Genomic DNA, 27744 nt, shown 5'->3' with positions numbered 1-27744 from the left:
TTCAGAAATGGAACTGAAGAAGAACATGGGAACCAGGGGCCAAGCATCTTTAAGATATCAAATAGACAGCTATAATAAATGTTGCCTTGAGGAAGAGGAATGCTTGCTGGCAGAATCTGTCTCATGACGGCACCCCTATCTCTATTTCCTCACACCCCATTGCTTCTGGTTCCAGATTATATGCATGATAGGACTGCCATTAACTAAATATGAAATGTTAGGCCAGCCACTTAACCTTTCTGTCCTTGAGGTCTCTCTCATCTGTAAAAGGGCTGAGAGTCAGACCTGAGTACTCAGAAATCTGCCTGCTTTAAATTTTACGGTTGTACAATTGGTCCCTCCATCTGCCCGTCTGCATAAATCGGCCAATGAAGGGAGCCCTTGAAGCCTGTATACTCTTGAGCCAAATGTTGTTTCCCTGTGGGTGAGGAAGGCATCCACCCAAAGTGGCACACTCAGGTTGGCAGGGGGCTTTTCAAGTCGCGCTGCTCTCCTTGCAGCTGCTCTGCAGAGGGGAAAGAAACCTGGATTTTAAAGAAGCAAATGTTCTTTTTTTTTTCTTTTAAACAAAATTAACTCACAGCTGCAAGCAGCACAATGAAGGCACATTTAAAAATAATCAGATGCTTTTAGGGCCTCCTTCTTCTGCCAGAACAACTTCAGTTTGGGATGCTGGTTGCCTTTCAAGGCTGCAGCCTCTGGCGCCAACTGTCCAGGGGTGAAGTGAAGCCTAAAGCTGTTGCTATCAGAAAAGAGGCCTAAAGTTTTATAATTTGGGGATCCTAAAGGCCTCAGCTGTTTGTCTGTTTGTTCTGTTCTAATTAGAATGTATTACATATTTTTGAAAAGCATCCGACAGCTTATATGTTATTTTTCAAGGGTGATTTAATTAAACACTAAAAAAAAAAAAGTTCAGTGATCTTTTAAATTCCATTTAATCAACTAATTTTTATTTTATAACAGTAATCAAACGTGAGCCCATGCAGTCACTGAAAGGTGCTTGAGATGACCAAGGTCTAAAATCATGCTAGTTTCTGAATTTCCAGCTTGACGCCATGCATTGAGTTTTGGATGAGGATGCCATATAGTTAGAGGATTATTTAAAGTACTCTGCTCCATCATGATGCACCTGCATATGAATTTCTGCATGTTGTTCAGGCTGCTGAGCTCATCTTAGAAGGAAAAGACATAATGGAGTTGAATATTTTGAGAAAAGCCTAATAAAATACTTAACATATTGGAGAGGACAACTTTGAGAGAATTAAGGTTCTTTATCATGAAGAACTGAAGGCCAAGAGTCACCTTGATTGCTGGGGCCGGGGGACTTTTAAAGTCAAGTGACCTCAAGGTAAATCCCATTTGGGCCACCTGTTAATGGTGTGACCCTGAGCAAGGCCTTATATCTTCTAGGTTTCTTGCCTACACAGCAGAGGTAATAATTGTTACCTTACCCAATGTTATGAGGACCATATAGGGCGCATATAGTGAGCATCCTGTCTGCTCATATTAGGAGTCTAGACTGATAAACATTTATTGGGCATCTACTTTGCTTTCAATAAATGTTTCCTTTCCTTAATTTTAAAGCGCCAATTTAGCTATCAAATCTCAGGAGGATAAATGGCTTTAATATCTTTTGAAGACTGAAAATATAGACCTAGGACAAATGAAAAACAATACCAGCTAGGAAAAAAATGGGCCTTTCACATCACTATTAGAATTCTCACTAAGTTCAGAAAAGTTTTTATATAAATTAAGGGATGTTCTGTATTTAGCAGGCTTTAAAGGATAACCAGAAAAAAAATAAATTAAAACAGACCTAATCTCTTGAGATTGCTGTTCTCAAAGTCAACCATGTCTTTCTATCAGAGTCAGGAACCCAGCTATGATTGAAAGACAATTTCTTTGTAATTAATAATGAAGATGTTATCTTATTTTTGATTTTGAAGATGACTAGACTATTATTGTCATAATTAAGATAATTAAGTAGAATCATATTATATTGTTAAGGCCTAAGCCTGTCTTTCTTTAATCTGACAATTATAACAGCAATGATAATAATAATGTCAAAGCTATTGTAAGCTCTGTAAGTATAATAACTCATTAATACTCATAACAACACTTACGATAGTTACTATTTCTTGTCTCCTTCAACAAATGAGGAAGCTGAGACGCAAAGAGATTAAATGACTTGTCCAAGGTCACACAGCTCATTGATAGAAGCAGAATTTGAAGAGAGGTGTTGGCTCCATACTTAATCCTCTTATTATATAATCATTTAAAAATTTTGAATTGTGTTGTCATAAGCTATCTTAAAACATAATACATCATCTTAAATACCTAAAATTTGGGCTACAAATTACAGTTTGAAACAAATATTTTCCTTGAAATTTGCAGTGCTGTTTGCAATTGGTATCTAGAGAAAGGTATATTTAGGAATTTAATATATTTTTTCATTAAACCTATGGGCTTATAGGCACAATATTTTTTATTGTGATGTAGCTGTTTGGTTTCTTTTGACGTTAGAGGAAAGTCTATCGTGTTGCAACATGTCAGCCAATCATAAGCCTAAAACCCTTATCTGTGGATATGCCTGCTATCCTGTGAGTACTGTAAGGTGCAATTTCAAGAGAATAACAAGAATTTCTCTTTGACAAACATTTACTCTTGTCTCTTAGAAGCTTAAGGGCTAATGAGTCATGTCACTTAAACATTGAAGAAACAAAGAAACAGAATATTGGGGAAAATATGCCTCTGTGTGTTATATATGTAATCCAGTAAATTATTTTATTTTTAAATATTCCTCAAATTCATTTTCTCTACCCAGCTCCTGCCCTTTACTTCCCTGTCCTAACTCAAATCCTTATCACTTGCTCCTACAGCATTGATCTCTTCCTCCAGTGTCTTTCCTTTCATTCCATTTTACACACCCTCTCCAGGTGACCTTGCTGAAATAGAAAACCGATTCCACTGTTGTTCTGAGATTACTCTCTTGAGTCTTCATCACCACATAACAAAGGCTGAACACCTTAGGATGGCATAGAAGGCCCTCTACGAAATCCTTTGCCTAATTTTCCGGCTTCTTCTTCCATGATGCACTGCACCCTTCACGCTTTGCCCTTTCAAGCATTGTGGAATGCCTCTTTTGCTCTTGTCTGCTGGGAGAAATTCAGTGAATTCTTTCAGTCTAAATTTAACCATCACCTTATTGGAGAATTCTCCTTCGACCACCTTCTTACTTGTCCCATAGTCAGAAATAATTCTCTCACCTCTGTGCTCCCATAACACTTTATACGAACCTTTACTATAGCCCTTCCTATGGTGTTTTATAATTTTTTGACTACAGGTCAATCTTCCTCACCAGAGGGAGGGCTCTGAAAGGTAAGGATTGTGTTTTCACACTCTGTCTGCAGTATCTAACACAGTGCCTGACACAGGAAAGGTGTTTAAAAAATGGTTGGTTGTGGATTGAGGAATGAATGGACAAAAAATGATGGAACAAATTATATTGCTCAAGTGAAGAGAGAATTTTGGAAGTTTTCTTGAAGTTTCTTTAATGAACTCACTTATATACCAGTTTAGTAGGTATAGAGAATGTAACATGAATTAGCTGGCACAAAATCTTGGGTAGAGTCCCAGACCATCACTAATTAGCCCTGTGGCCTTGGACAGATCCCTTAACTTATCAGTGCCTCAGGGTCTTCACCAGAAGATATCTAACACCCCCAAGGTTGCCATTAGTATTGAATAAAAATAAGTCATAGTCAAAATGCTTTTGAAAAATATAAATAATAAGGCATTTTAGCAAAGCTTCTCATAACCAGACCTCTTATATATAATTCCATGCCAAGGAAGCATTACATAGCTATGTCTCACTGCTCCTTATCACTCATAGTTATCTGCTTATCCTTCTTTTCATTGCTCTAGGTTATTGAAAAGGTATAGAAGGTTAGTTTTAGTAGGTCAGTGTGCTCACAAGCAGAACCTAGGATTGCAAAAAGATTCCTAGAAAATATAGTATACATTCAGTACACAGAGAGCATGCCTATATTAGACCATCAAAAGTCAAAGGCATAATTTGAAATGATGAACGTATCCATTTTAAGTTACACATTACTTTGCATAGTTAATATCACTATAATTAGTCATAGTTCTTATAATTTATTGAAAAAGATGCTCATTCCTTCTAGTGTACTACAGTGATGAATGTTGGGAGACCAACTTTGGAAGCTGGAATCAAGAAAATGAGTAACAACTGGAGAATTAGTGTATAAATCAATAATACTCTTTCTTTTTTATTTTGAAACAGAATTTTTATGTTACACTGCAAAATCAGAGAGCTTCTACAAGTTAGAACTGTCATTGTACCCCGCAGAACTAGGCAGGCCGCTTCCACTGTAAGAAATGTTTAAAATCCTCTCAAACATTTGAGTAAATCTCTAGTAAATATTTAAACTCCGTATAACTAGTCACAAATAAATTAAGCTGATTTTATGCAGTCTCTCTAATTAGAAGGGCACAGCATTTGTTGAAACGTGATTAGTATTATTCATTAAGCAAAAAATTCTCATTTGTTTCTTATTATCACTATTCTGCATAAACCAACACAATTTGTCATGAACTCCCTCATTTGCTGTATCCTCAAAAAGCAGATTATGCTTATTTTTCATTTGGACAGTGGAAAATCAAGCCAGGTGTTTGGCAGCACCAGAGTGTTCAGGTGTAACTGTGCCAGTGATGGAACATTACGAGCAGCGTGGATGAAGAATGAGGCATGGAGAATCTTGGGGCTGAGGTGCCTTGAGGCCCATCCCTTCCGAGTGCCCCTGCTGATGAGACAGGTGTTGCACTGGGCTGCTTGGAGGGGAGAGGGAAACAGAAAAGAAACTTTTTTGTAATGTCAGATCTTTCCCCTTCCATCAGAACCTGAAAACACTTGCTTGAATTCCTGCTGCATTCAAGCTACGGGCATGTACGATGTAAAACCACCACAGCAGTATCTTTGTTTAAAATATTTCCAAAGCATAAAAATTCAGCTCCACGATTTGTCTAGAACTGTCTGTCTGTCTAGACACATAAGCACTGTACATATTTAGCTTTTCAGACTTATAGATATTGACAGATAAGACAAAGTCTATGTTATATTATCTGGATGAAAGGGGACTGCGGGCTGCTTTTCCTCCTCTGCAATCTATTCATTTTGTCTTTAAAATCTTCTTTGTTCTCTAGCTCAGGTTAGAGACTCCATTAAGGCTTGTGACTGCAGCTGCTTTATGATTCTGGCAGAAATAGGGACATGAATGCAGTAGGATCTATAAAATAGTGGCACAATGATAGGAAATTATTATTTTAAGGTAGCAGTGCACTTAAATATGGTACTTCAAATCCTGTCTATTCTTTTGGAACTTCAGAGCTATGAAGGACTGGATACTAACTATTTGGCCTCCAATGTGTTGATTTCTCTTTCTTGTCTCTATTTTTCTGTTAATTCACTATTATCTCTTGCTTTTGTAAACATCGTCTTTCCCAGGCCTTTCTCTCCTATTACTTCTATGGTTGATTTTTTGAGAGACCAATCATATGGGACGATGTAGGAAAAATATCTAAAAAGACAATATTGGAGAGAATGGTATCAATAACATCCTTTCTTCTTCATTTTGAAACTAGGATTTTCACTAAAAGCATACACAGTAAAGGGGAGAGGTATGATGGTGATCTTCGAATGTCAACAGGATGCTCGAGGCCAGTCTATAAAAGCCACTCTAAAGCAATAAGGAGAAGATACAGGGAGGCAGATTAGAGTTTGGCCTGAGAAAACACACTCTAACAGAACTGTCCAGACATGGAATAAGCTGGTTTATGAGGTGGTGAGCTCTCCATCACTGCAAGAAGTGAAGCAGAGTTTGGAGTAGGAATTTGAACTCTACGAGTTTCAAATTCTTATCCATCACTAATATTAATGATTCTATTTTTTGGAAAGGCTGTGCTCAACTGCCTCCATCAAGTAAACTGGGAGAATTCCCATGATGATAGAATTTCAAAATCTTCTGTGCTTCACACTTTCTGAAGCCTGCAAACTGGCAAAGTTCCGTTAACACTTGAAGTGGCTGGTCATGCTAAGAAAGCATATAATGCATAACAATTATAACTGTAATTTTAGGGTACCCTTATCAAGGTTTCATACAGAACTCTGATGAGTAGACTGAGGGACTCCTGTTTACTGTTATGTAGCCAACCACAGCTACAAACAAGTTAATGGCCCATCTAAAAGTCATTCTTTGCTTTCATGGCATTTTCTTGTCTTCTCCATGTATGAGGACTTGTCCAAATGAAGGCTGTGGGGATCACATGTTGGGTATAAATAGTTTATGTACTTGGGAGAATTTTACAAAGTTAAAATGTATTCAGGAGTATATGAGTGTGAGTTAGAATTAATTACAAATTAAAGGAGCAAATATATTATCTTTCCAAGTAGGAAATTAGTTATAAAACTAGTTTTTAAAATTTATGAAACTTTTGACTGAGGTTTTTAAAATTGTGGTCAGGGACCACCTACCTGTTGCAATACAGGTTCCTGGGTCTGGCTTCAACCCTATTATATTAGTGTGTGTGTGTGTGTGTGTGTGTGTGTGTGTGTGTGTGTGTGTGTCAGTGTGTGTTTTATTGCTGTCTAACAAATTACCACAGACTTAATAGTATAAAACAACATTAATTTATTATTTCACAGTTCTGAAGGTCACAAGTCCATGAAAGCTGGGTTAGGTTCTCTGTTTAAGGTGTCACAAGACTGAAATTAGGGCCTTGCTAAGCTAGGATTTTATTTGAAGGCTCTAGGGGAAAAGTTAGTTCCAAGATCACTCAAGTTGTTGGAAAAATTTAATTCATTGCTAGATGTCAGCTAGGGGTGGTTCTCTGTTTTGAAGGCCACCCACATTCCTTCTCACATGGCCCTTTCCATTGTCAAACCATCAAAGCATGTGGAGTTCTTCTCATGCTTGGAATCACTCTGACTTCTCTGCTGTTACATGTCAGAGAAAACTCATCGCTTCTAAAGGGTTCATATGATTAGAGTAGGTCCAGCTCAATAATCCTCATATTTTAAGGTGTGCCAATTTGTGACTTAAATTACATCTGCAAAATCCCTTCACAGCAGTACTTTGAATAGCGTTTGATTGAATAAACAGGGTGCAGGGATCTTAGGGACCTATCTTTATAATTCTACCTATCACACCTACTAAATCATTGTCTCTTCAGTGGAGCCAATGAAATCTATCTTTTTAACAACACTCCAAGTAGTTCTGATGAATAATAAACTTTGAGAACTACAGGCTTAGAAGGATAATAAGAAAAACAGTGAATGTTAGGTGTTAGGTGAGTGATGCAGAAAACAACTGTTATAGGAGTTTCGAATGAGGGACCACTGAAGACTAAAGATGGCAATGGTTGTGGGGATGTTTATGGAGAAAGAAACAGTGTAGATTTTCTAGACAGGTGAAAATGCGTGAGCAAAGATTCAAATATGAAAAAACACATAATTTTGCTTTCGGAGTATGATTAAATGAAATCTGGTTATAGTGGAAGTATATAATTTTGATTTGGAGGAGAAGGTGTGGGGTTGGGATTATATTGAGAAAGGTCTTGATTGCCAGTTCAAAGAGTTGAAATGAAGGGGAGCCATGAAAAGTTTTTAAGAGTAATAATGTTTAAAAAGAAATGTGATTTTATTCCCTTTATCCCATTTACTCACTGAATTTCTCTGCAGTTAAGGGTTATATTTTGATTCACTTTCAGCAAAGCCAAAGTTTTAGTTGGATTCCAATGATAGCCTAACAGTTTTATTATTTTTCATTCATGGGGATAAGGAAAGAAGGAGATTTTCAAATTGTAAGAAATAAACTGGCATATGGGAAAGGGTAAGATGACCCAGGGTTCAGACTTTGGTTGAAGGAGAGTGAGGGCAACAATCTAAGCTTCTTAGAAGTAGCTTTCTGCATATACTGATTCCTAAAATGTTCTCCAGTCACCATCTCCCAGGTATAAATGTATTCCAAAGACCTCATACCCTTAATGAGGAGAGGTTGTGGGGGAAAGATTTAGTCACAACACAGTTATTAGAATTGAAAGATGAGAGTCAGTTTTGTCATTTGGAACAGAAGGTAAACTAACTTGGAGCCAGGTTCAATAGCTTCAAATACCAGATGAAGACTGCAGATACAGGAGGGTATCATCTGACAAGCATCTTAAGCAGATGGATGACAGGGTGGGTACACTGGACAGCGTTGTTAATTTAATGACTCCAGATAATGTTTCTTTAAATTTGAAAGCAAGTAACTGGGAAACAGCCAGGAAAGCTGTAACTTGTAGATTTTTGGCCTCCTGATAGAGCTAGATAAGGAAGAGGGAAGGATATATGTGGTTCTGAGTTCTGAAAAACTCAAATTGCTTCTTGGAAGAAGCAGTATAGACATTACTCAGTACAATTTATAAGGATTTAAAACGAAGGTTCTTTCCAGAAAAGTGGGGGATCACATCTTGTGTTTAAAATATTAAATGAATTATAGAAAAGATTACTTAGGCTCTTTCTTCTCCACCACTAATAGGGAAAACTTTCCTGAATTTCTGCTTCACTGAACAACATAATTTAGCCTTTAGAGATGCTTACTTAGAATCATAGACTATAGAACCTCAGGAACTGAGCCCTTAAAGTTCATCTAATCCTATGTTTTCTTAAATTTATTATTTTATTTATTCATTTAACCATCAAAAATACCTAAATCATACCATGTGATGTTAAAGGAACATATCCCTGTCTTCATGAAGAACACACTCTACTATAGGAAACAAGCAACAAAGCAGGAGCATGCTATGAGCTAAGCCTCCACTGTCACCCAGGAACAGTGAGATTTAGAGAGATGGTGAGATTTAGGGTTGGTCATTATTTCACCCCTTCATCAGTGATTGTTGGACCTAGTAAGAAGCAGAAGTTCCACCTCTACTTACAATTAATGAGGTTGTATAAGGTGGAGTGAGTTGTGCTAGTCAGCCTTGTGCTTCTGACTTTTCTGGTACCAATGGGGCAGAGTGGGGAGGTAAAATGATCTAATGCCCCAACTTAAAGCCAATGAGTTGGTATGAGTCAGTGCTGCACTTTAACCAAGAAGGTGTCTTAAGGGCTGAAAGGGGTGCTGCACTTCATTCATCTGCAATGAGTTAGTGCTCCATTTTTGCTTCAGTGATGTCAGAAGGCTCAGAGGGAAGCTTGGCATATATAGTTACCTAGCTCTAATACTATACCTTAACAAGGGGACTGTCTACAACAAACAAACAAACAAAACAAACAAACAAACAAACAAACAAACACCAGATAAGACCCCGAGACCTCTACCACTAACACAACATCCAAAATGTCAAGATACAATAATAATAAAAATAAAACATCCATTAATCAAGAACCAAGAAAATCATAACTTGAAAAAGAAATGATAATCAGCAGACACTTATGAATTTGATGTTGGAATTATCTGATAAGAATTGCAAAGTAGCCATTGTAAAATATCTCTACAGCAATGACAAATTCTCTTAAAACAAATAAAAACATGAAAATCTTAGTGAAGAAATAAAAATTATAAAAAAGAGCCAAATGGAAATTGTAGAATGAAAAATCATTAAAATAAAATAAAATATTTATTGGATGAGCTCAGTAATAGATTAGAGATGACAGAGGGGAGAACTTGAAGACAGATAAATAGAATTTACACAATCTGAACAACGGAAAATATATTGAAAAGCACATGAGAGAAAAAAGAGAAAGTGGACTGAAAAAAATTTGAAAAAATATCTGAAAATTTCTTAAATTTGGTGAAAGACTTGACCTACATTTTAAGAATCTAAGCAAACCCTAATGTGAGATAAGCCCAAAGAAATGTACGCTAAGATACATTGAAATTAAACTTTAAAAACTAAATACAAAGAAAAAAATTTTAAAGCAGCCAGAGAAAAAATGACGCATTAATTATCTATTACATTGAGCATTAATTTGAATTGAACATTAATACAAATGATAGCGAATTTCTCATATGAAACCCAGAAAGCCAGAAAGAAATGACACAAAATATTTTGTGTTGAAAGAAAAGTACAATCAACTGAGAATTTTGCATCAAGCAAAAATATCCTTCAGAAATGAAGACAAATTTGAGAAATTCTCTGACAAAGGAAGACTAAGAATTGTTACCCAAAAACAAGCAAACACAAAAACTTGATCCTTAAAGAATGGCTGAGGAGGCTCTCTAAACAGAAAAAAAATGGAAGGAGACGAAGGTTTGGAACTTAAGATGAGAAAGAACATCAGAATGAATAAAAATAAGGGTAAATATAATAGACTATTTTTCTCAATAATTTCTTAAATTCTATTTGAAGATTGAAACAAATGTACGTAGAAGAAATACTTGATAAGGTTGTTTTTTTTAAAAAATGGAGACAGTAAAGTGATCTAAAAGGAAATAAGGTTTCTACACTTCACTTGAAGTAATAAAACATTGAGCCTAGTAAACTGTGATATTATAGTCTGGAATGGGAGAAATATGTTTTCCCGAAACCAGAAATCTACTCATTAACCAGAACACCCTCAGTGAACTGTACATTGACGAGAAATACAATTTTATTGTGTTCATACATGCACACAAGTCGTTCCAGTACTTATTGGATTGCATCTGATCAGAGAGACCTCCTTTGGCAATGCAAGTTGGAGATGGGAGTGAAAACAGTGGGGCTTAAAAAAGTGGACGAGTTCCCAAAATTGAATTCTTTCTTCAGTTCCACAACAAACAGACTTCCAGCTCCAGTTTGAAATCATCTAAGGAAGACTGTCTCTGTCTTCCTCAGAAAATTTTACTTTTGATTCGTAGTAATAATATCACTGGGCAATTGAAATCCAATCCTAGCATGTGTTCACCCCCACCAGCAGGCTAAAGCAGGAATTAATTTTGCTGCCATAGGCCTGATGTCTGGTTTCTCAAATATTAGTCATAAGTAAACACATCTCTAATGGATAGAAGACTTTCATATTACGCTGCAATGTCGTATAACTATATAGACCTCCATGGAGAGGTAACCAAGATTCTAAATCCAGCTGAAGCATTGACTGTGACCCCAGTACCTGAGCACAATTCAAAACACAATGTCCTTTTGAGCAAACAAGTTTTAATTTAATCCTTAGCTCTCATGTCTATTTTGTCCTGCACTTGTGACCTGGACTAGACTACATTGGGCTTTGAGAACTGCTTTTGCCTTTCTAACTTAAAGCCCCATATGATGATTATGGGCTTCGGGAGCTTACAAGTCTCAGAGGGAAGGTTGAAGAATGCAGCCCTTCTGTGGTTTGGAGCAAAGCTGACTAAAGCAGTGTTTTCATTTTAGTATGCCTCCCTGGTCCTGCTGGGCCTTGCAATTAGAACCAACAAGGGAGAAACATTGGAGGAAGGTGGAAGAGAGAAAAGTAATGTAATGTAAATTCATCCACAGAGGGACTCTCAGGCATGACAGAGAAGCAGAGAGAGCTCGTGATCTTTTGGCTGCTCATATCTGAACTTCCTCCCCTAGTTATCATAGCCCAGCAGTGCATCTACAAGGACTTTGCTATGTCTTCAGAGTTTCCTTCTCCCAGGGTTAGGATGAGATGCAAAGGGCTTAAAATCTTCTACAGCTGTGGTTTTCAAACTTCAGCTGAGCGCTGAACATACTGCTTGGAGTTAAGGAGACTGATATTTCTTCAAAGAAATCTTAGGGAAATAAAACAAATGAGAAGCTGCCCCTTGAAATGAGAAATAGGGACCCTAAATTCTTAATTTCTCAGCCTTCTCCTCCTTAGAGCTTCCATGAAGCACTTTCTTAGACCACAAGGGCTTCCCGCAATCCAACTGGAAACCACTAAATTAGAGGTAGGACAATATGGTTAACACACAGGTCTGGACTTCTACTTTTTCATTCTGATGAACATTGCAGAATACCCCTCTAGAGGCTCAGGATACCAGGTAATTACCCTCTAGCTCATGTAATGAGTGATCTCACCTCACTTTCTGTCAACCAGCCGCTGGCTGGAATATTGCTCCCAGGGACAGATCACTTGTGGGTATACAGCTATGAACCCAATGGACTTAGGAGAGTTGTTTACAGTACGTTACTGCTTCCGTGCTAACCAAGCTTAGGTCAGAGTTGATATGTTGGATTCTTTAGTTCTCAGTCTTAAAGGCCACTGGTCAGTTCCTCTAAACCTTGACCATGCAGATGCCCATGTCAATCTGCTTGGGGAAGCCTGGTCATACTTTATGCATTTGACCCAACCCATTTTATCATAGTCCATTCCTTCTCTGGATAACTGTCAGTCTGGCGATATTTATAATATTGAAGCAGAACTTATATCCCAATGGTCCTAAATCTGCTTCTTGAGAATGTCATATAATAACAGCAATTTTTCTCCCACGTGACAGAACTCATGTTTTCAAGTATCTGAAGATAGACCTCATGTCTTCACTGAGCCTTCTTTTTTTGTATATGTATTATCTTTTCAGGATGCATTTATAATTTTATTTTTTAATACTAAGTGGTAAAATTTGTTTATCTAATAACCTGCAGAGATAATGTTTTCCTTGTCTTAAAAAAATCCCAAACCCTCAAGAGTCAGGACTTCTGTGAGAAGTTCTGTAAGAACTTCAGAGTAAAATCAGTTTTCTTTGTGCTCTCTTTACTTAAATGCTCTTCTGGACCTGGAACAGTGATTGATCAAGAAAGATGCTTCTGATTTCCAAGGGAGTGAATACAGCATATATGTGGTAGAGGAAGGGTCAGTTGGTAGTGACCTGCAGACTATCTGAGATGACGCCCATACCCACCCCACCTCCACCAATATGTGCTGCTGGCAGCTGCCATCATACCTGGGCTCCTTTCCCAGGTTCTGGAAGGAACATATATTAATGTTCATCTGTCAATATTCTCCTTGTGACTCTAGAAATGAAATAGAGTTGTTTTATCTTTCTAGTGCCCAACACAGTGACTAATACAAAGTAAGCATTCAAAAAATAGTTGGTGATTGAATAAATATGTAAATGAAAAAAGGAGATGCCTCATAGCCATTCTATTTTTTCTCCTCCTTCTCTTTAACTCTGTCTCTTTCTGTTTGTCTCCATCTCTGTCTCTATCTCTGCCTCTGTCTCTGTCACACACACACACACACACACACACACACATCCTACCTAGGAGGGTCCAATCACATACCATATACTATTTCTTCCCCTCGCCAGTTCGGGGTCTTAGCATCATGTCATCCTGGCTGTTGGTTTTCTCTGACAGTGGATGCTGACTGCAGGATATGAACTCTCCTGCTGTTCTGAGTGGCTAAGTCCACTTATTTCACCTGCAATAACTGATTTCTGTCTTATGTTTCTCACTCTGTGTTTGTCCTGCAGTTTCTTGCCCCCAGTAAATTCTGATCAGAAGTACTCTTGGCCTTAGCCCCTGTCATCTACGGGGTGGTTTCCCTAGTTCTAACTACCTAAGCTCCTGCTTATTGCCTCATTTTTCACTAATTCATTCATTTATTCATTCATTTATAGGGCAAACATTTGCAGTATGCTGAGAAAACAAAAACGAATAAAATACTGGCCTCACTCACGAAGCATGAGTCTAATGAAACCCCACTCTCCTGTGAAAGCCTTCATCTTTTATCTGCTGCTGGGACCTCTTTTAAGAGTTCACTGGGCTCCAGCTGAGCCTCTGTTTTTCGGGTCTTGGCCCCATGGTGTTCCCTCCCCACCTTATCACCACACTGCTACTGCTTAGGCCCTGAACCTGACTCCTGTGAGTATACTTCGAAAGCCTGTGCCCACTGAAGTCTGCAGTATGCTTCCATGGCTGCCCCTAACCTTATAGGGGTATCATCATACCCCAAATAAGTAACAAGTTTCCCACATACATGCACACTTCCACACACACACACAGACACACACACTCACACTTATAGTGCTTGCTTTATTATATTCTACCAGGAGAAAGGATTTTAGTTATATCAGTTATCTCTTTGATTCTAAGACTTGCTGTTACATGTCCCCAAACATTTATACTTGCATCAACTGGGAACTCTTGATAGGATTTTCTGCAATATATAATGGCAAGAGCCTAAAGTGCCAAGCTCAGTTCACTGGATCTGATTCTGCATATGAATAGTAGGTGGTAACAAGGACACATTTTTTTCTTTTTTCCCTCATTCCATATTATCACATTGAATACATCAGGGTATATATTCATTGCCTCAGCCTCCTGGGTTGAAATACCGTGCACATGAATAATCAGATAAGAAGACATGGACGGGCCCCATCCTCATTTTGAAACTCAATGTACCTGGAACAAAGAGACTCTGATTCTGCTTACCATCTGCTGGAGGAAGAGAATGCCTCTCACTGCCCCACTTGTCACACTTAAATTGAAGGGCACATTCCCGGCAGGTGGCCAAGAGCTAGGATCTACAACTTGGGTGATTCACCCTCAAATACCCTAGATGTAGTTGTATGGGAGTTCTTTGACTCCTCACATTTGGGAGTAGAGTAAAATTTAATTTCTGAGTGGGAGGACTAGTAAAGAAGAGCCAATGTTCTGTAAACCATAGACTAAAAGACAGAGACAAAAAGACAGATAATAAGTATATATTTTATTTAATAATGTTCTCAGTAATTTCAGTCATTTTTCTGTAATTTTCATGATGAATGCAAGTGATACTTTTCTGCATATCCTTAGTGTTGAGAAAACAGGCTGGGGAAATAATTTTTTAGTCAAATATGATACTGCACATGATTCTAATACCTTGGAGGAGATTTCCTTCTACTTTCCTTTGTTCTGTAAATGAAAAGTAAATTATGCTTTGTTAAAAAACTTTCAGTTGAATAGTTTTATAGCAAATGTTTCATTCACTTCAATAAATAAATGTACAATATTTTTGAGAAAATTGAGACTCAGGCTTTGTAAAATTTAACAGCTCCACCAAATTAGTCTCTCTGGTTCTTATTCTGCAATAGAAAATTATACTTTTTAACTTTTAGTTAAGTAGCATTTAAATAAAATGTCTAATTCACTTCTGAGCTTTTGTGAAACATTAGACCTGAGATAAATAAAAGTAGTTAATATTAGAAAGCTAAAGGATTTTTAATGATTACGGTTCATCTTAATGAGAGGTGCCATCTTTATGAGTGACAGCATGGGTGAGTGGACAGAACATTGCTTTAGAAATTGGGCTTCTGGTGGCCCCCTTTTAAGATTTCTAATGCATCGCTCTGTGCCTCTTTGCTGATGCCTTTACCTCTCTGGGCATTTGATTTCTCTTTTATAAAATGGAAATAATAAATGCTGGTATCCACAAAGCTCTCAGGGGTCCTTAAACATGATGAGCTTTTTACATGTAAATGATACAGGAAATCATGGTGGACCTACCTGAAACCTACACAAGACATTCTGCAGATTTCATTTGTGAGACCACCAATCCTAGTGAGAATTATGTTAGATCGTGGATTAATTTCTTTGTTCTTTGTTTGTGATATTCTTATTTTGATGGATATTTGGGAATAGATGTGGGGGAGGAAAGGAAGAAGAAAGAACTGCATATATTGAAACAATGATTTTTGCTTCTAAATGTAGGATTGCATTTTAATCAACACAATAAACAGGATGCATGCACTTCTCTTCATGATCTGCCGTGAGAGGTTCAGAATCTTCACAAAATCTCAGCTGGCTTTAAGCTTAAATAAACGCATGGGGTTTATAGTTACTAGTTTGTGTCCTTTTCGGCACTTTGTAGACATAGGGCAAGCTAACTCTGTGGTCTTGATTCCTATACAGCAATGAAGAAAAGACAAGTGAGGCGTTATCTTAAAAGCTGTGCCCTCTCAAAACTGTAAGCTAATGGTTGGTCAACCATGGCCAGTCAGCCAGTGGAGTAGGGCTGAGACTTGGCACTGGATTTTCTTACCAGCAAGGACTGGAGCTGTGAGAGTTGCTTTCTGAAAAGCCAAATGCCTTCTGGGGGTATGGTTATATCAGGCAAATAGTCTTTTATGGTAGCCGGGGGAGGTGGAGAAGGTGGTTGAAGGTCACTGGGAATCTGGAGGATTGATCCTTGGAAGGTCAGGTGGTAGGGAGGGAGAGGTCAGCTTCTGTGAGAACTGAAAGTTGCATCTGAGACCACTGCTGGGCTTTGCAGTCAGACCTTGAACTTTTTGGAGAATAGATTTTGAGTCTAGGGCCTATGAGTCTAGGCCAAAATCCTCTCTTCATCATTTACTTGACATTGTGATTTGTAGAAAGATATATCACTTCTCAGATTCTCAGTTTCTGTTGCTATAAAATGGGTTGACGAACACTTTGCTGGAATATTGTAGGGATATGAACAAACAATGTTTGCAAAAAGCTGAGTCTAGTTTCTGATATTTAAAAGTATTGAAAGGCAAATTGTGGCTTCAGTCTAGGAAGATTAATAGCCAGCTGCTGAATGTTCAATCACTTTTGTATATGGTTAGAATTGACCCTGAGAACAAAAGAGGATAAGGAAAGTAGATAGGTCTGAGCCTGGAGGTGGGTTCAAGACCCCAGTTGTGAGGAGTACTTCTGAGCCTGGGAAACAGACTGAGGCTGACTGGTAGAGGTTTGTTGTGCATAATTGGCCAGTTTTATCTTTATCTCAAGATGGGTTCATGTCTTAGTCATATCTGTTCTCCTGTACCTAACACAGGACATGGCAAAATATATAAATAATTATGGAATGAAATCAAATAGAAGAAAAATATCGTATCTGAAGTAGGGTTGCATACCTAATGGGAAAGGCAAAGCCAGAACTCTGGCATTTCTCATTTCAGTCTTAAAAAGGAACTTATTTTAATCACTCAGCCCTGCTCTCTGACACATAGCCCCAACTCTGATTTTGTATACTATGAGACTCTTGGATTAAGAAATGATTTCCAGAGTAACAGAGTAATATGAGCATATTGGGTTGAATCCTATGGAATATATCTACCTAGGTCCAGTGAAGTAATAACTTGAAAATGATAAATTATTATAGCAGAAGAATAGATAATTCACCTTCTATTATATAGCTTCTCTCCCTAGAAATGTTGTGTCTTTTATATTTCTCTGTAACTGGTAGGACTAAATTTATAAACACAATTATTCATGAAGTTATATGATATTTTCCAGTATCTTTTATGAGCCGTTTTATATATGTGATACACTTGATTTATTGGCTCAGGTTTATCATAGAGATAATAGCAGATATCAGAAGTGTGTGCACAGAACCCGGTTTTCAAGCAGTTCAAGAAATCTTTTGTTGGGCTCAGACAGAATGCATTTGCATCCCATGTGCTCACGTCTCAGCCGGAACATATCAAATTGTTCAAGGATCATTTTTTTTCCTGGTTAGCCAAATCAAAAAAAAAAAAAAATCATTAGGTGTTGAATGGTTTCTGGATGAAGGTGTAAATCTCTTGCAAATTCCTTGGCATGACAGGGCAAATTCACTCAAGGTTTTTCCCAAGGGAACTCAAAACCTGATTTAGATTTTTGTAATGTTACATGGAGTTTGATCATTGGAACTAGATTGCTTGTAAACAAAATTCTATATGGATGAATTTTGCCTGATGTATGAATGCAATAGAAAATTATTATTATTATTAATTAAAATGATTTCTGGTCTTAGATAACATATTTAAAGAAAGTTCACATGCCAAATATAGGTATTAATTGTAGCACGTCAAAAACAGGGCCTGCACCAAATAGTCTGCACCATCCTTGATGCCTGTGAGTTTTCATTTGTTTTTTTTTGAAAAATGAAGGTCTTGGGCATAGAGATATTTACTTAATTAGAGAATCATCTGAAGCATTTTACAGATGTGAGGAGCTCGGCAATTTTGCCTTGGTTTCATAGATGAGTTCAGAGTAGTTTAGTCTGTATATTTATTGCTCCTTTTAAACTACCGATTTCAACACATTTCAGAAACTATGTATATCCTGACATTCACTGACTTTAGATATCAGAACCACAAAACCTGTAGGAACCTAGTGCTTTGGAGTGACGAGCTGACAACACATCTTATCCCCAGGGTCTAGCTTAGGCCGGGCACTCAGACGACACTCAGAGATGTTTGTTGAACAGTCAGTGTCCTCCACTGTGGTTTTTGCATTACTTTCTATCATAGATGCTGCTGTTCGAGAAGCTTAATACTCACAACTATCCTCAGTACTGAGTCTGATGTTATCTTTGGTTACTGATTAGAGACTCAACATGTGATAGCCTCAATTTAATAACTTTTTGTGATTCACTTGAGGTACCACAAAAAAAATCTAAAAGATTCAGTAGAAAGAACCATATTAGGTTCCTTAGGAAATAAGCACAAGTATGAAATATAGTCCATATTTACAAGCATGGACTTTTGGAAAAGCCTACCATTATAGGGAAAGGGACAAGGCAAATCTGAAGAAGCACTTAACTTAAAATATTCAATATTAAATGTGGCACAGGAAGTGTTATTAGACACCAGAGAAGGGGGAGGAGAAGAGGGTTACCTGGAGGAGTTGAGACTTGGTCTGGGCATTGATGAGGGCACGGAACTGGAATGGAGTTGAAGGGGTGGTGTATTGTATAGAGGAATGTAGCTGATCCTCATAGGCTTGGTGTGGAGAACTGGCCTTTTCTCTATGGAGGAACAATGGTACACTAGAAATAGTCCAAGGTCAATGGAATCACCTGAGTGAAACTTTCCATGAAGACTAGAAAAAGAATTGTCATTTGAAGTCCTACTGTCAGTATGTACAGACAATCCAAAGAGAAGCAGCCCTCCCAAGCTTACCTTGCTTTCCATGAACAGGATCAGAGCCCTCCCTTCCCCATCTCAGCCACATTTTCGGATTGTCTAACTTCCCTGGGAGTGTGGTCCATGGCTGCATCACCCTCTAAGAAGCCCTCGGCAGTTGTCTTAATTGGTTATTAAAGTATCAATTCTAAAATTCTGATGTTTTCTCTGGGATTTCCAAAGAAACATCTTTCTCAAGCTATTTGGCTATATGTGCATGAACTTAAAGGGACTCAGCATTCCTGCAGCTTATCAACTGTGATCTATTCAATTGACTTGACTGAGAAGCAGGGGTCCTTCAATGCTTGTCCACTATCTAGTGTACCACATCAAGACAACAGGACAGAGATTCTAGTAGGCAGAATGATGACCTTACATTCATTTGAGTGCTCCCCCATACACAGTTTGACTTTCCCAAAAAACTGTAAGTTAGGTCAAAAGAATAAATAAATCAAATAATTCAAATCAGGTATTTGTTTACTCTTTTACATACATAGATTGCTTTATGGTTTTATTTCAGAGCTGACCCTAAGTGAAGATTGTTTTTACATGTTTTCTACATTTTCCTATATTACTTTCTAAGTATTTTAAGTGTGTATGTATGTGTACTTGTATATTTACTTGTGAGCACTGCTTTCTTCGGTATCCTATAAACTCCTTGAGGGTAAAAAATCACATCTTTTGAAATCACTCATAGTGCCTACCAGATGGATTTAGGCTCCAGTAAGAGCATAAATGTAGCCTAGTTTAATTCATAGGGAATTTGTTTCTGATTTCTTGCTTTATTACATCTACTACTCAAACTCTAGTTTATCTCCTTCAAAAGCTTTCTATTTCTTCCGCATGTTTCATTTCACGCTCCGTGTACATATGTATAACCAGTCAACTTCATTTCACTTCTTTTTATTTCCTTGTGTGGGAGCCATTTTAATAGTATTTGTTTCAAGTGAAGGTCTGTTATTCAAAGTAAACACACTGAACTTGGCTAGAGATAACTATTTGAATAATGTTCCTGTAGCAATAAAACCTTGAGAATGTAAATATAAAATACAATATCCATGGTTAGTAATATTATTCACTCACTTTACTAAGTGCTATTTGGATAGAATATAGCTAATCATAGAAGAATCATCATATATACTCTATATAAACATCTTTCATCTGAGGAACTCAAATAATTTTTACTGAACATTATGATATTTATAATAATTATTCTTTTCTCACCAATTTTTAATGTCAAAACCAAGATGGGTCAAATATGCAATTAAGTTTGCATCTGAGGGCTCTAATTTTTTTAATCCTGAAATATGAGTTGGATGCATGTGAAAGTACGACTGTTTTATGGGTAAAAATGGAAATTAATTCTCTTTCCATTCCTGCTAGCTTGCAACTCAGTGTAGTCAAAGAAAAGAGTTTTGTTGTTCACCTTTACAATCCCAGTGGAGAAGTCAGGAGGTTGGTTTTTCCTCCAAGGGAAACTATTTTCAGCACCAAGTCATTGCAAAACCATTAGATCATTGATGTTAATGATAGTGGACTTATGAATGGGGGTGGGTGGTGCTAGAATTGTAGGAAAAGTGTTATTCTTCTCATTAGAAATGAAAAACAGACTGCTTGGAGAGTGCTTATTGAGTGACAGGATACTGTGGGAAGAGCACTGAACTTAGAGCCCAAAGCCTGAAATTTGGAACCTGAATTCTGAGCTGTGCTGTGTTCTAGCCATGTGACACAGGCAATAATAATGATTGTAAATGTAACAAATGCTATACATTATTAAGTGGTACCTATTTGCCAGGTATTTTTCACCTGTCATTCTAATCCTCACTGTGCCATTAAGTGGTAGCTATGATTGTCCCTATATTACAGATGGGGAAGTAGACTCAGAAAGGATCAATAACTTTCTGAAGGTTGTACTACCTGTACATTGGCAGACCTGGGATTTAAAATAAGGTCGATTCGGAGCTAAAGTCTGGGCTCTTTCTAGTATACCATGAAGTCAATGAGGCATTTTCAAGTTACCATGTTTTAAGCACCTATTATAAGCCAATCAATCTAGGTGCTTAATATATATTACTTCATTTATCTATAAGAAAATACTAAAATGCTGTGAAGATAGTATTATTTTACAGATTTTTAAACTGAGAATGAAAGGAAAAGTGACTTGCTCAAATTTATAAATTGAATACATGGCAGAGATGAGATAATTAAAAAAAATTCTCCAATTATATTGCTTTGTTGCTTTTTTTTTCCATTTTAAAGGATGTTATTGAATGCATTGGTGACTCCACATTAATGACTTATTTAAATCTCTACTTTTATGATTTTCAAATGATAACTTCCAAATCTCTAAATTGATGACTCCCTCTGAATTCTGGATGTTTGCTCAGCGTCTGAACTTGAATGTCTTAAAGGCATCTCAAATTTAACATGAGCAAGAACAAATCATTTTTTTCCAAACAATTACTCAGATGGAGATTCCCACATTCTTTCTTGACACATCAAAAGGTACCACACCAACCTAATTGCTCAGGGAAAAACCTAGAAGACCTCCTTAATATTTCCCTTTCCCTCACCTTCAACATCCAAGTCAACCCCACCGTTTGACAACTGTGCCATTAGAATCAGACTATTTCTTATCACTCTCACCATTATGTCCTTGGTCAAATCCTTATTCTCTCTTACTTTGGGGCTGCAGGATTCTCCTAATTGGTTCCCTGTTATCATTCTTGTCCATCTATATAATTCTCTCCACATTGAGACCAAGATGATCTTTTTTTTTTTTTGTATTTTTATGTCAAATCATATAAATCTCCTATTCGAACATTTCAATAACTTTGTAGTGTATTTAGAAAAAAAATCCAAACAGCTTTTTAGGACCTGAGAAGCCTGTACAACTTGTCGCTGCCCAGCACACTGACCTCATCTCGTTCTGCCCTTCCTGTTGCTCGCACACCCTGACAACACAGACTTTTTGTTTTTCTCACACGTGCCAGGAGTGTTCTCCCTTCAGAGCCTTTGAACGTTTGTAATATTCTCCCCTCCCCTCATATTTGTGTGTGACTGGCTCTTTCTTTTCACTCGGCTCTCATTTAAGCATCATCTTTGCTGACCACCTTTGTTAAGGAGGCTCCGTCATCCTCACCCTGTATTTTGTTACCTATTTCATTCTCTTAGTAGGGCTTCTGCTACTTAAAATTCTTTTTTTTTTTTAAAAAAAGAAATGCTTGTTTACTGGCTTAATGACTGTTTAACCCATTAAGATATAAAATCCTCAAGGGCAAGAACTTCTACATTGTACACTGTAGAACAGTGCCTGGTACAAAGTAGCCACACAATTAATATTTACTAATGATAAAAACTGGATCAAGATGACTTGGTTTTGAGTTCAAGCTTTGCTTGCTGGCTATGTCGTCTTGGACAAATTTCCTCTTTTTAAAATGGAGATATTAATAATAATTACCTTATTGGTTTTTTTTTTTTTTGAAGATTAAGTAATAAAAGCAAAGTACTTAGTAAAGTATCTGACATATAGCAAGGCTCCAACAGTGCTGGGCTTTTTTACAAAAGGTATCTTGATCCTATGAAATGAGGCAGTAAGAAGAAACATCTTTGTATCCTACATCTTACTGGATCTGGCCCTGGGATAGGTAGTGGGAAAGAAGCTTGAAGAGCATTAGATGTAACTGAGAAAGGGTGCTGATCTAAAGGTAACTGATAGCTCATAATGTACTATTTGTATCCATACGGACCTTTACATGTAGTTCGCGCATACTACATACTGAGCAACTTCAGGAGTGTCATTCGTTTAGACTATGATGTAAATGACATCCTTGAAGTAGTGCAATGAGTTGACTCTATTACATGTTTTCTAATTTGTTTAGTCCGAGGTAAGGGTAAAGATGTTTATTTAATATTGTCTGTAATTTCACAATTCTTGGTTCTTTTAATCACTAAGGTCATTCAATTTCCACAACATCTTACCTTTAAAAGTACAAGGATTCTTTCCTTACTTCAATTCCTTATGCTCTAAATGTCACACACTGAAATCCTAATAGCTCCAATTTTACTGACTCTTTAAGAAGTGTGAGGTGACACTATTTTATGAATTAAGAGAAAGGACGTGTTGTCTGACAATGAAACAGAATATTTGGGAAAAGATCTGTCCTGAAATCCTGCATGAACTACTGTGAGTGACAGAAGAGCCATGATGGGTTTCATTGATCCTGCTTCTCAGTACCCTACATTGCACATGCAAATTACAGGTGCTCTATCAGTGTGAACTACATGATCGAACATAAGACTCCCAGTGTTTCCTCATTCAGAGGAAGTCCTGACGTGAGGAACTTCATGGTGATAGAAGGGAAAACAGCTATGCTGAGTTGGTTGCACAGAAGATAAAGCCCAGTTGTGACATCGGTCCTAGCCTAATTTGAGATACTGACTGTGCAACTCAACATTAGGCAATCTGGCCTAGAGTGGTTGCAATTTCAAGCCAGATGTTTTTAAGCCACCCATGGAGTCTGAGAGCTGTTGGACTGTAAGTCGCAAGTGCCACAGATATGTCTTGACACATCATTTGATGGTCATGAGTAAGAAGACTCAGTTTTGTCCAGAACTTGCTCATACTCTCAGCCCATTTGATTTTTATAAACACCGCTGACATTATACACTCTTGATTTTCATCTTCGTAAACTTTAAAAACTAAATACTGTTTTATGCAAGGCACAACATAAATATTATTATCCTTAATTACTTCTGTTATTTCTTGACTATTAGCAGTCATAGGACACATGACATATTGTAGATTGAGTGGGACATTGGACTCTTGCTCCTGATCAGTGTCAACAAGTTACTGATGGTTTTGCCTATCTTCTCTCTAATACAGATCTAGCTATGGAATTTACAAACAAACAAACAAAAATGCTATGGGAGCTTTATTATCAATGGAAGGTATTTATATCCCTTTTCCACTTAGAAACCCCATTCGTTTCTTTGCAAGAAGTGGATGGGATTATTTCCGAGATGATTAAAATAGTGCAGTTGATTTCAACAGTTTCTCTAAATGACTTCTGAGCGTCTTCTTAACTTGATCCTCCCTGACTGAGGGAGAGCTTAGGCATCCAGAGGGGCTCTTTTGCATTAAAGTAACTGTTCTATATTTAGAAAATGATCTTTTATAGGAGATATTAATCACACCACTTAAAGCAAATTCACAATAGTTAAGATAGGTCATTAGGAATCCATTCAGGTGTGGCTCTTGTAAGTCGACTTCCAAATTTGCAAGGGAAAAGAGGAATGTTTAGTTCTAAGGACAGGATCTGTCCAAAAATAATGTTGCATATGAGAAAGGATCACAGTCTGCTGACAGCTGTCAAATCTCAGAAAAAAAATTTAGAGACTAACCTAGAATAAGCTTGGATGTCCATTTTGCTCTGGTAAAATGAGACAACACTATTACGTTACTGTTAGATTGCATGTTCCTTGAGGACAGAGAGCGTACCTTAGTGTACTTTTCAGCCCTCTTCTTAGTATCTTACATACTATCTTGCAGATGGAAGTGGTTTAGTAAGTTTTCAGTGAAACTGGAGGTTGGAACTTGGTTCTTTATATTCAAAGAATATACAAAGAGTAAAGTTATAAACGACAACAACAACAACATTGCTCTTCTTTCTACATGATTGGTGGGTCCAAATGGTATATGAGAAATAGTGGGAATCTGAGATGCGAGTGACTCAGGTTTTAATTTGGCTCTGCCATTACCTAGCTGCATGAATTTGGTTGATACCCTCCGCCAACCTTAATTTCTTTGAACTGTAAACTGAAGAAGTAGGAGCTAAATGCCTGCCAATACTAAAATATAATCATTTGCTTATTTATTATAATCAAATTATAATTTTTACTTGTGATGGTTACCTAAATAAAGGTGTCGGGTTATTTCTCCCTAAATTTTATATCAAACAACTAACCCACCCTCCAATTTTCTCAGCCCAGGGGGGCTTCTCTGATTGCATCAAAGAGATCCACTCTATTAGAGTATTTGTCTCTGAATATCTGTAGTTTTCAAAACTTTAAGAACTTGTAAAAATAGGGCAGAGTAAAGACACAAACGAATGTCCTTGCTATACCCAGTTGAAGTTTATAGTACTCTAATTACAGTGGACCTGAACCTTTGGTGAGCTGGAGTAATTAAACTATTCGGTGGGAGCAAATTATTACCCATAGGAGATGAATTCGCCCTTCTAAGATGCTGATTAGAGGCCTGAAAGAGAAAATGTACTTAATAGTGCCTGGAAAAGTGAAGGGCATTTTGTTTCCAGAAAGTTGCTTGTTCACACAAAATCAAGCCTGATGCTATTTGTTTTACTGTGATCATTTTATAATCACTGCAGTTTTAATGAATAATTTGGATTTGTGTTAGGGCAATGGAAGGGTAGCCTCAGGATGAGTGAGAACAAATATAAGCAGAAAAGTAAAGACCTTACTTTGGGAGGCTGCTTTTGTGTCACTAAGAATCTCAGGGAATAACTTGATTTAAACCACTGTGATTTGATTCTTGCAGAATATATATTTGTTGATTTTAAATTCTACTATGGAAAATTAGTATACTTACAAGTTGAGAAGTTGATATCAGCTAATTAAGAATGTCAGTGGGGGGAGGGGCCGGGCTGCCACAGTAGTGGAGGTGTCCTTGGAGGATTAGCATAACAGCTGTTTGCTGACCAGAAAAGAGGAAATTGAATACATGTGAGAGCATAGAGGCTGGATGAAGTCATGGAATTGAAACAATTTAAGTTAGATGAAATGCATAACACAAAGCCCGGTACTTCGTAAATGTTAGTTAATGACCATTATTATTGATATTACCATGACTACTACTTCTTCTCCCTCTTCTTTCTCCTTTTCTACACCTCCTCCTCCTTTTTTCTACTCCTTTTCATCCTCCTCCTCTTTCCTCACTCTTCCTCCTATTGTATTGTATAATCCAAGAACAGATATATATCCTAAGAATGTCAAGCTTGTTTTTGATCCAAGCTTTGGATTCCTCTTCATACTAAACCAGTAGTTCCCAAACTTTCTCAAGACTCTTGATGTCTCAGTGATTTTTTTAATGCCCCAAAGAAATATTTAACTCTTTTGTTTATTAAGTAGGTAGGTAGGTTAAAATAACTTAGTGTTTATATTCTAACATAACATTCAAGGAAAAGAAACATTCAGAAATTGAAGGACAAAATCAGATTTTTTATTTTATTAAATAACTATAATTACTTATTAATGGGCTATGTGTACCTGTTGAATACCTCAGAATTTTTCACACCTTGTGATCAGATTGAATACTGCCTTTCTCATTTTTTTTATTCCACAATTCTGTATGTTACTTAGTTTTGATCATAACAATCATCAAAAACCTACCTTTGCAGAAAAACAATGTCATTGAAAGGAATGTCACAAGACTTATACTGAAACCATGAACTACCTTGGAAACCATGGGATTAAATAGAGAGACTTTTAGGAATATTAAATACTAACGCTGGGGTCAGCTGAAGACTAATTCAGTCACAACTCACAGGATCTAGTAGGCATAAATTTCATATGATTATACTTGGACTCTGGGACTCCTGGAATAAATGGTGGTTTGGGCTGACTGCCAGAAAATCGAAGACTGCCCAAGCTTATTTGTTGATTTTGAACTTTTAACAGTAATGGAACCACCTTGAATGGAGAATCACAGCCCGTACTTTTAGTCATTCTAATGGCCTTTATCTGCTAGCTGAAATTCAATTATGCATTCAAAAAGGTACAATATATTGTACTAGCTTCTCATGGAATTAATGTTTGGATTATTGACTTAGCAAAGTTACACTCTTTTTTACCCCTAAAATTGAATTTTTCCACCTCTGATTCATCATAGTATTTTCTGGATTCTGTTTAGATCTGTACTTAGGGCATAATGTTTATTTTCTATTTTGGAGGAGAGAAGAGTGTTTCTGGTAAAATTATGAATCTAGAACAAGAAGGAATTTTTAAGTAACATGCCATCGTCTTTATATTTTACTAATGAGGAGACACCATGTGACTTGCCCAGGGACACCTCTCATTATGGGGTAAAACAGTACTAGAACCCAGTTCCCAGTTTTTTACAACAATCTCCTAATTGACCGTCTTTTTCTAAAGAGTATCTGCTTGGAGAATTCCTTACGTCATTCACAGCACTTCAGAGGCCTCAGGGCATTCCATTATAAATGACCACTTCTGAACCCTAAGTCACCACCTTCTATTGAGCTAATCCTGAACTCAATTCTACACATAGTGGCATTTAGTTATGATTTCTAACATAACACTGAAATGCTACAAGGTTTGAAAAAGGTTCTTTCTAATATTTTCAGTTTCTTTGGTCATTTTCTTAAATGAGTGCTTTCTAACCTATTTAGAATCAGACAATTTTGTAACAATCTGAATGAGAGCTAATGAGCCTATCCTGAAAATGCACACACACAACTGCAAGTATTTTAGGGAGGTCTGTCCACCCTCTGAACTTCTATCGACTCTGGGTTAAGAACCTTTATGGTAGTGTTAGAAAGCTTTGAAAGTATTATTTACGAGAAATGATTATTTTGCTCTGCTTAGTTTGCTAAAACATATGAATCTCATGTCTTTTTAGCCTTTAATTTAGTTTATTTTTTGGATCTTTCCCCAATAAAAGAAAAAGTAAAGAGTATTAATAGTTTGTTTCCAAAATCATTACAAATTATAGCCAAAGTTTCTGTTGAAATGAGAGATCATTTATTGATGGTCTCCGAATTCAGATGTCTCTTACGGGGGTGGAGAGTGGGCTTTGTAAACTAGACATGCCTGCCCCTTACCAATC

This window comes from Rousettus aegyptiacus, unplaced genomic scaffold (genome assembly GCF_014176215.1).
Source record: "Rousettus aegyptiacus isolate mRouAeg1 unplaced genomic scaffold, mRouAeg1.p scaffold_m13_p_1, whole genome shotgun sequence".
Taxonomy (NCBI): Eukaryota; Metazoa; Chordata; class Mammalia; order Chiroptera; family Pteropodidae; genus Rousettus; species Rousettus aegyptiacus.
The sequence above is the reverse complement of the archived record's forward strand: the minus strand, read 5'-3'. Positions refer to the sequence as shown.